General features: G+C 40.0%; 1 protein-coding gene across 12 annotated transcripts in view; it reads right to left on the reverse strand.

The window, feature by feature from the left end:
* Nucleotides 1–15,608, reverse strand: part of ARHGAP28 (Rho GTPase activating protein 28) — a 257,348-nt gene that overhangs the window by 223,596 nt on the left and 18,144 nt on the right. For 4 of the 12 annotated variants that reach the window (XM_072828775.1, XM_072828769.1, XM_072828772.1 and 1 more), the window contains exons 1-3: nt 6,209–7,507; nt 4,900–4,947; nt 3,084–3,159 (exon numbers count right to left, since the gene is read on the reverse strand). The exons of 1 other annotated variant lie outside the window; for it this stretch is intronic. The gene's annotated coding sequence lies outside the window, so the exon portion shown is untranslated. Of the gene's footprint in view, nt 1–3,083; nt 3,160–4,899; nt 5,096–6,208; nt 7,508–10,687; nt 12,853–13,119; nt 13,373–15,608 lie in introns of those variants that run through there. 7 more of the 12 variants (XM_072828771.1, XM_072828773.1, XM_072828770.1 and 4 more) reach the window with 7 other exon arrangements.

The following is a 15,608-nucleotide window of genomic DNA, read 5'->3' on the forward strand; positions in this document are numbered from 1 at the left end:
CTCCAACATTGCTGCCAGAATAATATGTATCTAAAACACAAGTCAGATCATTGTACTTTACTGAGAAAGGCCCTTCCCTTGGTTCCTATTACCAAGTTCATTGGCATGACACATCCACCTATCCCTATGGTTTTGACACTGCTTACCTGTCTAATCTCATCTCAACTCATTACACATGCTACTTTTGAAGTGATATGAATAAAATCTTAAATATGCTCATTTTGTTAAATATTGGGTTGTCATGGAGGTGTACACAGTAGAAAAGAATGGAGAAGACCTGGGTAATGGTATGAAACGATCATTTATAATATTTATAAATTCATTAGTAAATTTTTCTGAATTAAATAAAAAGCTCAGGATCAACATCTTACATGATGTCCTAGCCAATGTGTTAAAAACAGGAAGGAAAAAACAGTCTGTATGGTTTTATCAGACACATGTTAATATGATTCCTCAGATCTCCTCAAAACTGTGATCTCCTGAAATCAATTATGAAAAGAGTTCGGTGCCTGGGACATGGTGTATATTTAAATCACAATTACTTTTTAACCCTTTGCTCACCTCCACCAACCCCTACCTCCATCATCACAAGTCTCTAGGGGGAGCCTGGGAAATGAAATCCCAACTTTCAAATATAATGGATGGTTTAAGCACTCACTCACTTTCAAGGCCTTTATCCATGTCAGAGACCACTGATTAAGGAGGTTAAGGAGCTTAAATATATGTTATTACATGGAAGAGCTTTATTTGTTGAAAATAGTGAAGAGAAAAAGAAAAGCACAGAAGGCAGTGTAAGTAATAATTGGAAAAACAGGGAAAACACATTTCATGCCTGCTTCTTTCCTGACAACTTAAACAAACAAGAAAGGAGTCATGTGAATGGCCAGGTTATCTCTATTTCAAAAAGTATTTGTCATAATATATGGAGATACATTGGAGAAATTTCATTTAGTATTAACATGAAATTTTCATTCTGATGAAAGACAATTTGCTTCTAGCTAACATTCTCAGTAACTATCCTGCTCAGTAACTATCCTTACTCTCCCTAGTAAATTATAAAAATTAAAAAGTAATTCTATAATAACGGACTTACACACTTATATAAATCAATAATTATGGAAATATCATTGATGTTGCTATTCTTACTTAGATAATGCTTAGATTTTTTTCCTTCAAAGATGTAGAGTCCATTTTTTTATTTTTAAGATTATAAGAATTTTATAATAGTTATCACCCTTGTGACTAAGATTTGTACTCAGACTGATAGATTTGGAACACATAATTAATAAGCATTTGCACCGTTACTAAAATGAAGATGCAATGACACAGCTGAACTTCTCCAACGTATGACAGCTGGTCAAAAACAAACATTCTCATAAGCTTTGTTATTAAGCTGCCTATATTTGTAGAATCTGCAAGTCTGAGAAATATTTAGAATCTACCTAATCCACGTTCAGATCCAATTTAGGCATCCCATTCAATTCATCAAGAGGTTTTTTTTCTCTTTTGCTCTCGGATTTAATTCATCAGACTTCTATATAATGCTTGAATAGTTTTTAAGCTTTCTGAAATTTTAACCATCAAAATGACACCCCTGGCTAATTACCGCACTTAGAGGCTGATTTCCTATGTCAAAATTCCCCATTTTGAGGGAGTTCTGGCACAGGGTGGTACTTGCTTATAGCTGGATTAAGATTACCCAAATTTTGAGAAGATTTAGCTTTCACAGCCCCCATTGGGCAAGGCAAGATGAGATCGTCATTCTTTTCTGGTTTCTACAACTCATGTTTTTTCAATATAGAAGGTTAAGAGGGGATCCCTGGGTGGCGCAGTGGTTTAGTGCCTGCCTTTGGCCCAGGGTGTGATCCTGGAGACGGAGATCTAATCCCACGTCAGGCTCCCAGTGCATGGAGCCTGCTTCTCCCTCTGCCTATGTCTCTGCCTCTCTCTTTCTCTCTCTCTCTCTCTCTCTGTGACTATCATAAATAAAAAAATTTAGAAGAAAAGAAGGTTAAGAGGATTTCCATCTAAAATTTACATTATATTTCTGCAAAATAATAAATAAAAAATTAAAAAAAAGGTTAAGAGGATTTCCATCTAAAATTTACATTATATTTCTGCAAAATTACATTGCGGTAGCAGCCACACTAGAAATTTTAGCTCTCTGAGGATGCTAAAACAAAAACACAATGTTGCTGTGACTTTTTCCCTAGACTTTTCTGTGCTTCCAACACTCCCCATCCTCATTTGCTCTCCAATTCCAATCTTTCAATCCAGGGAAAGGCAAACCATGCCACATGGGCCAAATCTGGACTGCCACCTGCTTTTGGTAAATAAAATTCTATTAGAATACACCCACACTCATTTGTTTATATACTGTCTATGGCAGCTTTCATGGTACAACAGGAAAACTGAATAATTGTGACAGAGATCATATGGTCTGCAAGCCTAAAATAATTACAAACTGGCCCTTTAGAACAATATTTCCTCACCTTTGATCACTGAGTACCCACTTTCATCTCTTCCTCCTATGTGGTAGATGACCAAGTCAAGGGAACTCTTCCACTTTTTCAAGAACACAGCAAATACTTCCAAACCACAAAACGCTCTCTCTGCTAATAATACCCTCCTTTAACCTTCACTTTGTGGAGTTCCGAATCATCCTTTAAAATTCACCTCTCCTGTCATTTTAAAAAAAAATTTTAATTTATTTATTCATGATAGACAGAGACAGAGACAGAGACAGAGACAGAGAGAGAGAGAGAGGCAGAGCACAGGCAGAGGGAGAATTAGGCTCCATGCAGGGAGCCCGACATGGGACTTGATCTCGGGACTCCAGGATCACGCTCCGGGCCAAAGGCAGGCACTGAACCACCGAGCCACCCAGGGATCCCCTCTCCTGTCATTTCACTTGCGGTTCTTTTCTTGTCTATCCCATGAAATAATACTCTTTTGTATCATTTTATTTTATAAACACATTTGTTAGAATTTATCTCATTCTCTTTTAAGAATATCTTTTGTGCCCTCAAGTATATAATTAAGTTCATTTAGAAAGAACAGATTTCCTTACTATATTATCTTACCATACAGACTCATGGTATCCATTTATTCAATTCTTCTAAAGAGCTGTTTTGAGCTATTCTTCTTCTAATAATAGCACTGTGAAACAGAGATAGTATCATATACAACTTTGTATTTCATTTTCCCCAAATCCCCGTCCAATCCATCGCTGTCACTCCCCAGGTAGCCCAAAGCACAGTGCCCAGTTCATAGTGTAAGATAAACTTCAAAAGGATCAGAGATTAAATGTAGAATATTAAACCACACAAGTACAGTTGACCATTAAACAACATGCATTTGAACTCGAACAACATGCATTTGAACTCGTGGGCCCACTTATATGCCGATTTTTTTCAAAAGTAAAAACATATGAAATCTGTTGCTGACACCTTGGGGAAACAGGAATTCATATACTGCTGATGGGAATTCAAAACGGTATACTAACAGACACTTTGGCAACTTCTAGCAAAACCACATGCCTTTAGCTTCTAGCTCAGCAATCTGACATCTAACAATCTAACCAAAGATATACCAGCAGAAGTATATCTGCAAAGATATATGCAGAGGGTTATTCTTGACACCATTTGTAATAGCATAAGATGGGAGTAACCCAAGTGTTCATAGATAGCAGGCTGGATGAGACCACAGAAAACTATGAAGCTACAAAAAAGGAAGCAAGAATACCTCTATATTACTACTAAGAAGAGATCCCCACCATATGTCATTATTGGAAACAGCAAAGTGCATATAGTATGCGTCTGCTATTTTTCAGAAACAGTTGTTTTCCTTAATCCACCTCCCTTCCACCTGTAAACACATACAAAATAGCACATAACTTCAGGAAAAGTACTGCTTGATAACTCAATTCACTTTGAGTCACAAAAGCCAAAGTGAAATGTTCTCCTATTGCTGCCTATTCAGTTTCCCTAGTACCACTCAGAAACTTCTTAGGCAACAAGGGTCTGCAGCACTCTGCCCTTGCCTGACCTGATTTGGGGGAATGTGAAGAGCTTTTCAGACAAAATGTGTTTAGTTATTTTCATAATTTCCAATTGACCAGGCCCAAAAATAAGGTCAAGTTTTTCAAAATAAAACCCCATATGATAATGTAGTTATTTAATACTTACCCAAAGGAATGTATAGCTGAAATTCCATCAAAATATTTTTATTGCTAATTATGGGAAGAATTTTAATGTAACACTTACTTTATACCTACTATGAGCTAGGCACTATTTTCATTACTTCATAAATATTAACTAATTTAACTTTATAAAAACCTATAAGGCATTCCCACAGTTTCATTAAAAAAGGAACTGTAGCACAGAGGAATTAAATAATCTGTCCAAAGTCACACAGCTACTAAGTGGCAGAGCTGGGATTTGAACTCAGGCTTGACTATTTAACAACCATACTCCACCACCTCTGTTCAACTCCTCTAGCACTTCAGTTACGCTACAGTTCACAGTACAGGCTCCCTTGTTTTCTGTAGCCAAATACCATGTTTTAAGCATATACATCAACTTAAGTATATGGCAGTTTTTAAAATATCTTTGAACATGTTCTTCAAATCCACATAGAAGACAGTCTTCAGAGCAAGGGTCAAAGGGAAGTTAAGAATAATAAGTACATGGAGTTAAATATACAATTCTTTCCAATCCTTCATACATGGTTCCCTAACTGTTCATTTACTTAAAAAAAAAAAACATGGAGGAAAAATTTTCTGGATCTGCTACAAATTATAATGGTAAAAATTCATTAGCTTAAAAAAAAGTCACAAGTTTATTGGCTTATTTCTTTCACCATGAGGAGCATGTATCATTTTATTTGCCCAAAGCTCACCTCTCCTCAATACAGCATACAAACTCACTCCCGGGAGATTGAAGAGAGCTGTTCAAAGACAGAATTTTGGAAGTGCTTGGTGAAAACATAAGCCCATTCTCAGGATATGACCATAGAGAATAATGTGAAAGGCAGCGCATATAAAATTCTGAAAAACGTAACATGACTATAACCTATACATTGATAACAGATTATGTTAGAGACAAAGTTATACTACTATATACATACATAATTCATGTTTATCATAGTCTATTTTACAGTTAACTTTGAAAAAAAATGGCCCAATTACAAAAACAGTACCTTACACTTCTTTGTGGCTGACCACACTCCTATCAATTGCATTCTCTACCTTTGAAAACTAGCACTGCCTACAAATAAAAATATACTGAAATTCCCTTAAACTCAAGGGATTAGTGATATAGGTATTATGCTAGAAGGCAGTATCCAGTGAAAAAATGTCTTTGTAAGTCCTATTCATTTATACATTATGGAACAATGGAAGAAGGAGGTAAAATTCCTTAAGCCACTAAGACAGACACAGGATATCCCCAAGCAAAGTAGAAATTCTCTTGATCTTGGGAAATAACAAAAAAGAATTTAAATTGTCTTAGGAGATCCTAGAGCAAAGGGGGTAAATTTAAAATAGTGGGGGAAAAATCCAGTGAGGACTATAGAGAACCAGTATTTTAATCAATTCATCTACTCTTAAGACAAAAACACAATGAAAATGTCTGTCAGTTTGATACTCAAGATAGGCTGGGGGAATAAACAAAAGAAACTAGAAGGAAAGACCATTCACATCAGGCCTATATCCATTACCATTTCTGTAACAACAGCAACCATGCATGACACATTTTTCTGAATTACTCCTGTTTCAATATTCTGTATTATAGTTCAGATACATTCATCTGTATTTATCACATGTTGTGATTTTTGTGTGGTCCCAGGTTCTCCTTCCTGACTAGGAGCTGGACAAAAGTGACCTTTTGGTTCCCCTAACATTTCCCTCTTATCTTCCCCACACCCATAAAACCCCAATACTGATGTGTTTTGGCACTGTAACTGTACCTTTCTTCTCAGAGTGACAGCCAGGATTCCCAACCTGAACAACCTCAGACTTTCAGCCCTGAACTGCTCTCCAGGCTATCAGTCCAATCCTATCCTCTCCCCCTCAAGTGAGAAAACTTAATTTTCTTGGCTCTGTGCCCTAAACTTCCTAATATCAACCACCCAACCCCAGCTGCTTTTTTGGCCACAAGTTCCCTTTCCCTAAGCCTCAACAACAAAAAAGGATTTTTTAGGTACTTACCTACCCAGCTAACTTTACTTCCTCCCTCTCTAAAAGGTTTTCTCACAGTGCAGTGAAGAAGAAGAAACAGGAAGAGAAAATTAGTTCAATTCCTGAAATATTTACTGAGCATCCATGGTATGTTCCATGTAAGCACTGAACTTTACACTAGCTGAGAGGGGATGGGGCTGACACACCCCAAATGAATGACATACATCCCTTGCTCTCAAAACTCTTGGAGTTGAATGGTGACAGGGGTGAAAAATCAAGCAGAATACAGGGGTGATTCTTACATGAGATAATCTAGCTTCATTTGAGGAATGACTTAGAGAGGGAAAGGATGAACTAGGGAAATAACGCTTGCCTTTTTCTGCTATGAGCACCAAAGGGGAAGCAATTGCTTCTAACCAGAAGACTGGGAAAGTCTTTGTAGAGGAAATGGCTCTGGAATTAGATCTGAAAGGTAAGTAGGACTTTAATAGTAGACAATGACAGAAAGTGTGGGAGAACTCCCTTGGTGTTCCTGCCTATGTTGCAGCGCCCTAAAATCCATCTGACAGCTCTCACTCACTTTTCCGGTGAGCAAGTGTATTAGTTTGCTAGGTCTGCCCAAACAAAGTACCCACAAACTGAGTGGCTTAAACATCAGAAATTTATTTTCTCATGGTTCTGGAGGCCAGAAGCCCTAGATCAAGGTTCCTAGCAAAGCTAGTTCCTTCTGAGGGCAGTGAGGGAGAAATTGTTCATGCCTCATGCCTAGCTTCTGGCGGTCTGCTAGCAATCTTGTCATTCCTTGCATCACTCTGATCTCTGCCTTCATTTTCACATGGTTTGTTCCCTGTGTGCATATCATTTTTCAAATTTCCCCTTTTTGGGCAGCCCTCGTGGCTCAGCGGTTTAGTGCCGCCTTTGGCGCAGGGTGTGATCCTGGAGACCCTGGATTGAGTCCCATGTCGGGCTCCCTGCATGGAGCCTGCTTCTCCCTCTGTCTGTGTCTCTGCCATTCTGTGTGTGTGTGTGTGTGTGTGTGTGTGTGTCTCATGAATACATAAATAAAATCTTTAAATTAAAAAAAAAACAAATTTCCCATTTCTAAAAAGACACCAATCATACTAGATGGGGGACCATCCTAATGACCTCATTTTAACTTGATTACCTCTGGGAAGACCATATCTCCAAGTAAGGTCACATTCTGAGACATTGAGTATTAAGAGTTCAACAGATGAATTGCAGAGGGCAGATAGAACTCAACCCATAACAGGAAGATACTAGAAATATAAACCAATATACGAATATTACACTAATTATATTATTAATTAACACTGAAATATAATGCATGTGTTTCATATTAATCAATATAATTATGAGTAACAAAACTGTATTAATACACTTATTATAAATATTATGATTTACAATATATATAATGATAACATAAATCTTTACTGACCACTTACATGAGCTAAATTATTTTTTCAATATTATTTCATTTAGTTCTCACAACATTCTATGAAAAACTTCCTATTTAAAGATAAAGAAAAAATAAAGATGAAGAAACCGATATTTAGAGGGGTTAAAAAATTGCATACAACCATATGCTTGCAGGCAGTGAAGCTGAAACTTGAACCAAGGTCTAAGTACTTCTATCCTTGGAACCCTAATCACTGCACTGAGTATGGTAGTAATATAACACACATTTAGAAATGGACAGCTGTAAAGTAATAAAATGGATTCTTCTATATGATTTGTGAAAATTACTCTATATTTAAAATTACTTTACATAGACAAATTAGATTACTTGTAGCACAAAGGCATTTTCATATTTGCAGATTTTTGTTAGGTGAAATACTGGTCTTTTTCAAATTCTTCACCTCAAATCCCCATACCATCCTGAAGAAACACTTCAAATTTCATGTTTTTAGAGTCTCTATTTCTGAATAGCAAGAAGGGCACATCTTGTGCCTACAGATTCCAAGTCCAACAATGACTTGTTTCTTCCCATTAGAAGTAAATGAACAGAGAGAACAGATAACGCATTACAGTACCAATAGAATCCAAATAAAAATACTAGAGAACCTGGCTTCTGAACAAGTGATAAAAGGTTTAATGCCATCTATTCTTACTGTAAGTCCCGTTCAGAGGATACCAAGTTTAAAAGGGGGGAAGCAAGTGAGGGTATTTTTTCATCTTTCCGTTTTGGTAACAGGAGTTGTATTGAAAAGGGATCATTATGGTAATAACATTTTAGATTTTCATAGTACTTTAGAATTTTCAAAGTGTTCTCACATATTTTATTTGGTGGGCAATTTACAGATAAAGACACTTAGGCCCAGAGAGTTTAAGTGGTCTCCCAATCTGACCTAGCTAATCAATAATAAGAAACACAAAAAATACATTCCATACGTTCAGAACAGCTTTTTGCTATCCCTTAGCCTTTGGGAACACCATGTAGCTCTTCAATGTCAAAGCTAAAATGACTTATGAAGCTCTTCATCAAGAATCTGTTGCAAAAGATGCTGAACTGTTTTTCAGGCCAAAAATATTTATTAGCTGTTAATCAAAGTGTTCCTGATCTTCGTATGATTTCATGAGTAGCTACCAAATACCACACGTAAACAATGAACTACAGAAAAGAACACCAAAGACTGTCATTCATCCAAGGTACTAAAATATTACATTAATTTATTCACTGATTCAGTGAGTGAGTTGAATAAATGAGCTGAATATTGAGAAACTACTCTGGGCTAGACATTGTGCTACATATTAGGAGTACAATAATGAGAAGAGAAATCATCCCGTCTTAAGACTTTACTGGCTGACGTGTATAATGTATATGTGTGGGGTGTGTGTGTGGGGGGGGGGGATAATCAGGAAAGGCCTCTCAAAGGAAGGGATATAAGTGCTGAGGTTTAAAGTACGTGGCTGAACTTAACAAGGACCAACGGTGTGGCAGGGGAGGGTGTGGTAAAGTAGAAATAGATACCAGGCAGAGGAAACAGACTGCAAAGGGCTCAAATTTGGATGGCACATAACATATTTTAATATAGATGAAGTGTCTCTAATAGCCACCACTACTTTCTCACTCCTGTTTCTCTCTTTAGCACTCTTCATTCAGGTTTCCATCTCTGCCATTCAAGCCATTCTTAAGGTCAGCAATGATCACCATATTGGAAATCCAACAGGCACTTCTCTCACCTCATTCATCTCTCACTGGCATTCAAACTACTAATCATTCCCCTTGTCTCATGAAAAAACTGAAAATAATCTCTTGGCTAGCCTTCTCAGTTCTTTGCTGGCTCTTCTTTTGCTTGACTCCTAATACTGGAACCTGGGGTTTGGCCCTAGGTCCTTCATTTTTCTGTATTTATATCTCTAAAATTTAGATATCACCCATACAGCCTTAATCCCACTTAGGTGGTAATTCTCAAATACGTACCTCTAGACCTCATTTTCCACTGAGATTCAGACTCTTATATATAATTGCTTTCTGGACATCTCTACTTGAATATCAAATGTAACTCTCTAAGTTAGCATGGGAAAAAATGTATTCCCATCTCCTCAAACCTACTGATCATCTAGCCTTCCCTTTCTTAGTGAGAGCCTCATCCTTCATTCTTCTCTTTCCTTTGCCTCCATATATTTGCAAGTTTTTATATTCAAAATATATCCTATAATCATTCATTTCTCTCCACCTCTATCACTATCACCTTAATCCAACTAATCAAGCACAAATTTATATATTCTTTAACTAATCTCCCTACTGTCATTCTTTCCCTGTTTAAATCCAGTTCCACATGACAAACAGATGTTCCTTTTAAAATGCAATTCCAATCACTCTAGCTCTGCTTCAACTTTCCAAAAGGTTTCCCTTTTTTGGAATAAAATCCAAACTCCTTAACTTAGTCTTCTTGCCTGTCATAATCTGGTCCAAACCCGCATCTTTGTCCTCATCGTCTATACTCTTCTTCCTGTGGTAGGTGGAATGTTTCCCTCCCTAAGATATCCACACCCCGGGTCCCTGGAATTTGTGAATATGTTCCTTTTATAACTAAGGGGGATTGAGGTTGCAGATAAAATTAAGGCCACTAATCAACTGACCTTAATGGAAAGTTATCCTGGATTCTCTAGGTGGTACAATGTAACCAAATGGTTTCTTAAAAAGTAGAACAGAAAGTCACAAGAGTCAGAGAATGAGATGTGATGACAGAAACAATTTCATCAACGTGCACTATGAGACTCAACCCACATTGCTTTGAAGGTAGAGGGTGAGGGCCACGAGCCAAGCAGTGTGAGCAACCTCTAGAAGCTGGAAGAGGCAAGCAAATATATGCTCCCTTAGAGTTTCCAGAAAGGGATGGCAGTCCTGCCGACACCTTGATTTTAGCCCAGTGAGACCCATTCAGACTTCTGAATTCCAGGACTGTAAAACAGTAAATTTGTGTTTTTTTAAGCCACTATGGTAATTTGTTGTAGCAGTAATAGAAAATGAATATGTTAGCTCACCATGAACCAGCCACACTGGTCTACTTCATAAACAAACTTGTTTCTCCTTCAGAGCTTTTAACTTTGTTGTCATCACCACTTGGAATGTTCTGTTCCCATATATTCACATGGCTGACCTGGTTTCTTCTTGTCATTCTGAGCTCAGTTTCATAGAGAGAGGTCTTCCCTGACCAGCCAGTTCAAGGTAGCTTGTCATCACTTTCTATCACATTATGTTTTGTTTCTTTGTAGAACTTTTACCCTCTGAAATTATCTTTGACATTTATTGGTACAGTCACTTGTAGCCTAATGCCTTGCTCTAGAATATAATTTTCATGAGGACAGGATCCCTGACCTTGTTCACCATTGTGTCCTCTGTGCCTCAACAGTATCTGGCACAAATTGTGGGCTCAATCATAAATGTTGACCATTGAATGAATAAAACGCACTATGAGTGAACTATAATGAGTGATAGAGATAGAAGCTAGAGAGGTAGGCAGGGACAGATCACAAGGTATCTTAGAGTCCTTGTTGAGAATTTTGAGCTTTATCCTAAAAACACTGAGAAGTCACAGAAAACTGTTGATAGGGAATATACTCATACTTCTGATTTTAAAAGATTTGGAGGCAGATTGGAAAAGGGGCAATGATATATGCGGATACAAGGAGAATAAATAAGGATGCTACTGGAGAGTCCAGGAAACCTTGGACTAGGGTAGTAGCAGTAAAAAAGCTAATGTATTTGAGATATAATTTAGAATTAAAATGAGTAAGACTAGGTGATACGTTGAAATATAAAAAGTCCAAACAACCAGATCTCAAGAATGACTTCCAGATTTACATTTTAAGCAATTTAGAATATGAGGGGGAAACTGAAGGATTAGACTAAGTGCATACATCAAAGGGAAAGATTGGAAAAACGGTTTCACCCCGTTGAGTCTGAGTTGTCCTCAAGATACAAAAGTGGAGACGTCATACAGACAGCTAAGTTTTGAGCCAGGAACTCAAATTAGAAACAGTGGTGGCAGATAATGTATTCTGACAATAAAAACGCAGAAAGCCATGAGATTAGGTGAGATCATCTAAGGAAACAGTATAAAGAGAAAGGGCTCTAGGCACTACAAGTCTCCTGTCCTGAGAAGGAACCAATGTTCCTCACTGCACCAGAAAGCTGTCCATCGTTCACCAGGAAAGATACCCATTTGTGGTTTGAGAATTGCTCAGTCCATTTCTATCACAACGGATGGAATTCCCTCTTGTCCGCTCCCCTCTGCACATTTAGGTAGAGAAATGGCCCACAAAGGAAATGTAGAAAAAGAGCAGATATGAAGATTGAGGGAAACCAGAACTTCATAGAATCTATAATGATGCCCCAAATAAAAAGAACAGATAAGAAAACGGGAATCTGTGTGGGATAAATGACTCTTCCCTTATCAGAGCATTATGAAACCAAAGCCTCTCATCCCACGCTAAATGCTCGCACTGGATGAAAAATCAGGGACACGTATCTCTAAGAAACATAATTTTGATGCAATCAGTGTTCCTATAACAATAGCATCCAAAGGATGTCAGAAAACCATCATCTCTAGGTGGGTGTTCCTGGCAGCAGCCTTCAAACACCCTGATCTGCTTCCCTACGGAGGTCGGATGGCACTTCCCAATCTCCTAATCCAGGGGTTCTCAGAGGAGGGACTCTACAGCTCCTCGGACCCTTTCAGGCAGTCGGAAAATCCAATATTAATATATTATTCACAATAATACCAATAAGTTATTTATCTTTTTCAGCCTCATTCCCTCTGGAGGGTACAGTGAAGTGCTCCAGAGACTACAGGATATGTGATACCACAACAGACTGAATGCAGACGGAGACCAGCAAAACGGTAAAACGATGCCATTCTTCGGTAATCAGGTATTTTTCATGACCATGTTAGGATGTAAGGGGCTCGATGCTGAGTCTTAAATGAACTGAGACTCGAAATTTTCCGTTTTAATTTCTGCCAATAAATACTTCACAGATAAAAACCCATGCGAACGGAAACTGTTGAAGAAACTGGGACCAAACTACCAAGTACCGTCTGAAAAGGTAACGAAGAGGCTTCCGGGCAGCCCGGGTGGCTCAGCGGTTGGCGCTGCCTGCAGCCCAGGGCGTGACCCTGGAGACCCCGGATCGAGTCCCGCGTCGGGCTCCCTGCGCGGGGCCTGCTTCTCCCTCTGCCTGTGTCTCTGCATCTGTGCGTGTGTGTGTCTCATGAATGGATGAATAAAATCTTTTTTATAAAGGGGGGGGGGTCCGAAGCCTGGGACAAGGACAGCAGGCCCCCCCCTCCCTGTCTGGCCAACAAACTCAGCTCTGCCGGAATCCTCGGGGCTCTCCCGCTTCCCCTGGGCGCCCGCGCATGCGCATCAGGCCCCCGCCCCCCCCCCCCCCCGCGCCCCCGGGCTCCCAGCCCCACCCGCGCCGGGCTGGTCCTCCCGCTCCCCGGGGCCGGCTCTCAGGGGTCGCAGGGAGGCCGCGGCCGCCCGGCCCGTCCCCACACACGGCTTCCCGGGGCTCCCGGAGGAATGCTGGGCCGGCGGGGCTCGGCAGTCGCGTGTCCCCTTCGCCCGTTCCTTCTCTTCAAGCACACGGAGCCGGAGAACACGAGGCAGGGCTCTTCAAAGCCGCGCCACCGGGGCCGCCGTGCTGAGGCGACGACCGGGACAAGGAGGGAGGCGGGGCTTCAGCCAGCTCCGAGTCTGCGCAGTAGACACGGCGTGGGCTCGCCCTCGACGCCTGCGCTCCACGTGGCTACGGGGCGGGGCCTCTTCAGGCGGGGGCGGGGCGGGGAGGGGCGGGGCGGGGCCTCTTCAGGCGGGGGCGGGGCGGCCTTGAAGGGGGCGGGTCCATCCACTGGTTCCTAACACTGGTGAGCTTTGACAGTAAAAACCAAGAGTAGACTTTTGTTTCTGTGTTTAGAGGATGGGAATATATTTTAAGAATTAAAAACAAATACTCTAAGGAGCAAAGTATGGCATGTATAAATAGGAACAATAGTTTGAAAGAGAATAAAGGGCACCTGGGTGGCTCAGTGGTTGAGCATCTGCCTTTGGCTCAGGAGTCCTGGGATCAAGTTCCACATCCGGCTCCCTGCAGGGAGCTTGCTTCTCCCTCTATGTTTCTGCATCTCTCTGTGTCTCTCATGAATAAATAAGTAAAATCTTTTGAAAGAAGAAAGAAAGAAAGAAAGAAAGAAAGAAAGAAAGAAAGAAAGAAAGAAAGAAAGAGAGAGAAAGAAGAAAGAAAGAAAGAAAGAAAGAAAGAAAGAAAGAAAGAAAGAAAGAAAAGAAAGAAAGAAAGAAAGAAAATAGAGCCAGACTACCCAGGCTAAGGAGGATTGTCTACAGGGAGAACTGAGTGCAGAGGAGCAGAATCAATGTTAATACTTAGTTCAGCTCCTGTCAGGTGCACCGGGGAAATTGCTTGAGGCCATCTGGTGCTCACTGTGTCAGCATCTGAGTGAACACCACCTTCTCCTGTCCTGAGAAGGCACAAAGCAACGTGTGATCCAACAGGAAAGATTCTGGTCTGCACTTAGACACTTCCCTCAGCCCGTGGACCACCAAGTATGGAATAGTGGGTATCCCAACAGTGGATAACAGTGGATACACCAGTGGCCATGGTGGTTTGAAATGGAAAGTCCCTACAGCCTCAACATAGTTGGGAGTTAAAAGACCCAGCTCAAGATTTATACCCCTCTCCATTCCCAGACTCAAGCTAGAACAGTGGTGAAACCCTCTCCTTCTTAGGGAAGGGGGCTTGAATCCAGAAGGTCTTGACTGAGAGGACCTGATAGCAGGCCAAGAAAAGACACTTAAGTTCAAAGGAGCTAGTCAGAGAGGGGCTCAGCAGAAGGCTCTGAGAATTTGAATTTCAAAGGCAGTGGAAATTTTCAATAACTCTCAGAGCAAAAGGGGCTGTTGTCTCACAACTCTAAACAACTCTGCTATATCAGCATCTCTGTCTCTGCTCTTGACACTCACTAGTAGATATTTTCTGTATATATCTGGACCCCCCATTAGGAAAGAAGTCTTTCTTCTTGCAACTTGGCTTTCCAATGTCCAGTCTAAATTGTATAACCATTATCTTATTTTTTTAATGACTTTTGATGACAAAGTAGGGTAGCCTCGGCAGACCCCACTAAAATCAGAAGAACTATTAACAAGTTAGCGAATTATAGTTCTAATCCTTCTGTGACTAAGTCTAATGATTTTTGTGTAAATAGGGCTTTTGGATAGATGTGTATACATTAAAATGCAGTCAATTACTGGCTTCCCAGAGGGATATCTATCTCAGAGACACAGATTTAGAAGCAAGTGTCCTGGTAGAAATTCCAATTTTCATGTACCAAACTTTCATGATCGCTTGAAGTGCTAATCAATGCTGGGTATCTTACATTAAACAAAATATTACCTTTTTCAAATGGTAACCTTCGCAATGAAAATGCAAATCCTAGCTAGAAACTACTGGGCCAGCTAATGAAAAGCTTGATGTATGTAAGATCAACATACATTACAACACGCATAGTTTTAGTGCACAGAAACGTGAAGAAAATAGCACAAATGTCTCTAAAGTACATCCCTGGATGTCATAAAAGCATTTGGCAATCCTGGCAACTTCAGAAGTTTGACAACTCTCAAAAGTTTATTAATACTCAGGGCCCCTTCGGCTCAGGTCATGATCCTGGGGTCCAGGAATGGAGCCCTGAGGCAGGCTTCCCACTCAGTGGGGAGTCTGCTTCTCTCTCTCCCTCTGCCACTCCCTGCTTATGTTCTTTCTCTCTCTCTCTTAAATAAATAAAAATTAAAAAAAAAAGTTTACTGATACTCATCAAAAAATGTGCTATGTTCAGTCCTGTTCAACTTTGTCTCTGCTGGAGTGTTTAAGAATGCAGTAAGGGACTTA

This window comes from Canis lupus, chromosome 6 (genome assembly GCF_048164855.1).
Source record: "Canis lupus baileyi chromosome 6, mCanLup2.hap1, whole genome shotgun sequence".
Taxonomy (NCBI): domain Eukaryota; kingdom Metazoa; phylum Chordata; class Mammalia; order Carnivora; family Canidae; genus Canis; species Canis lupus.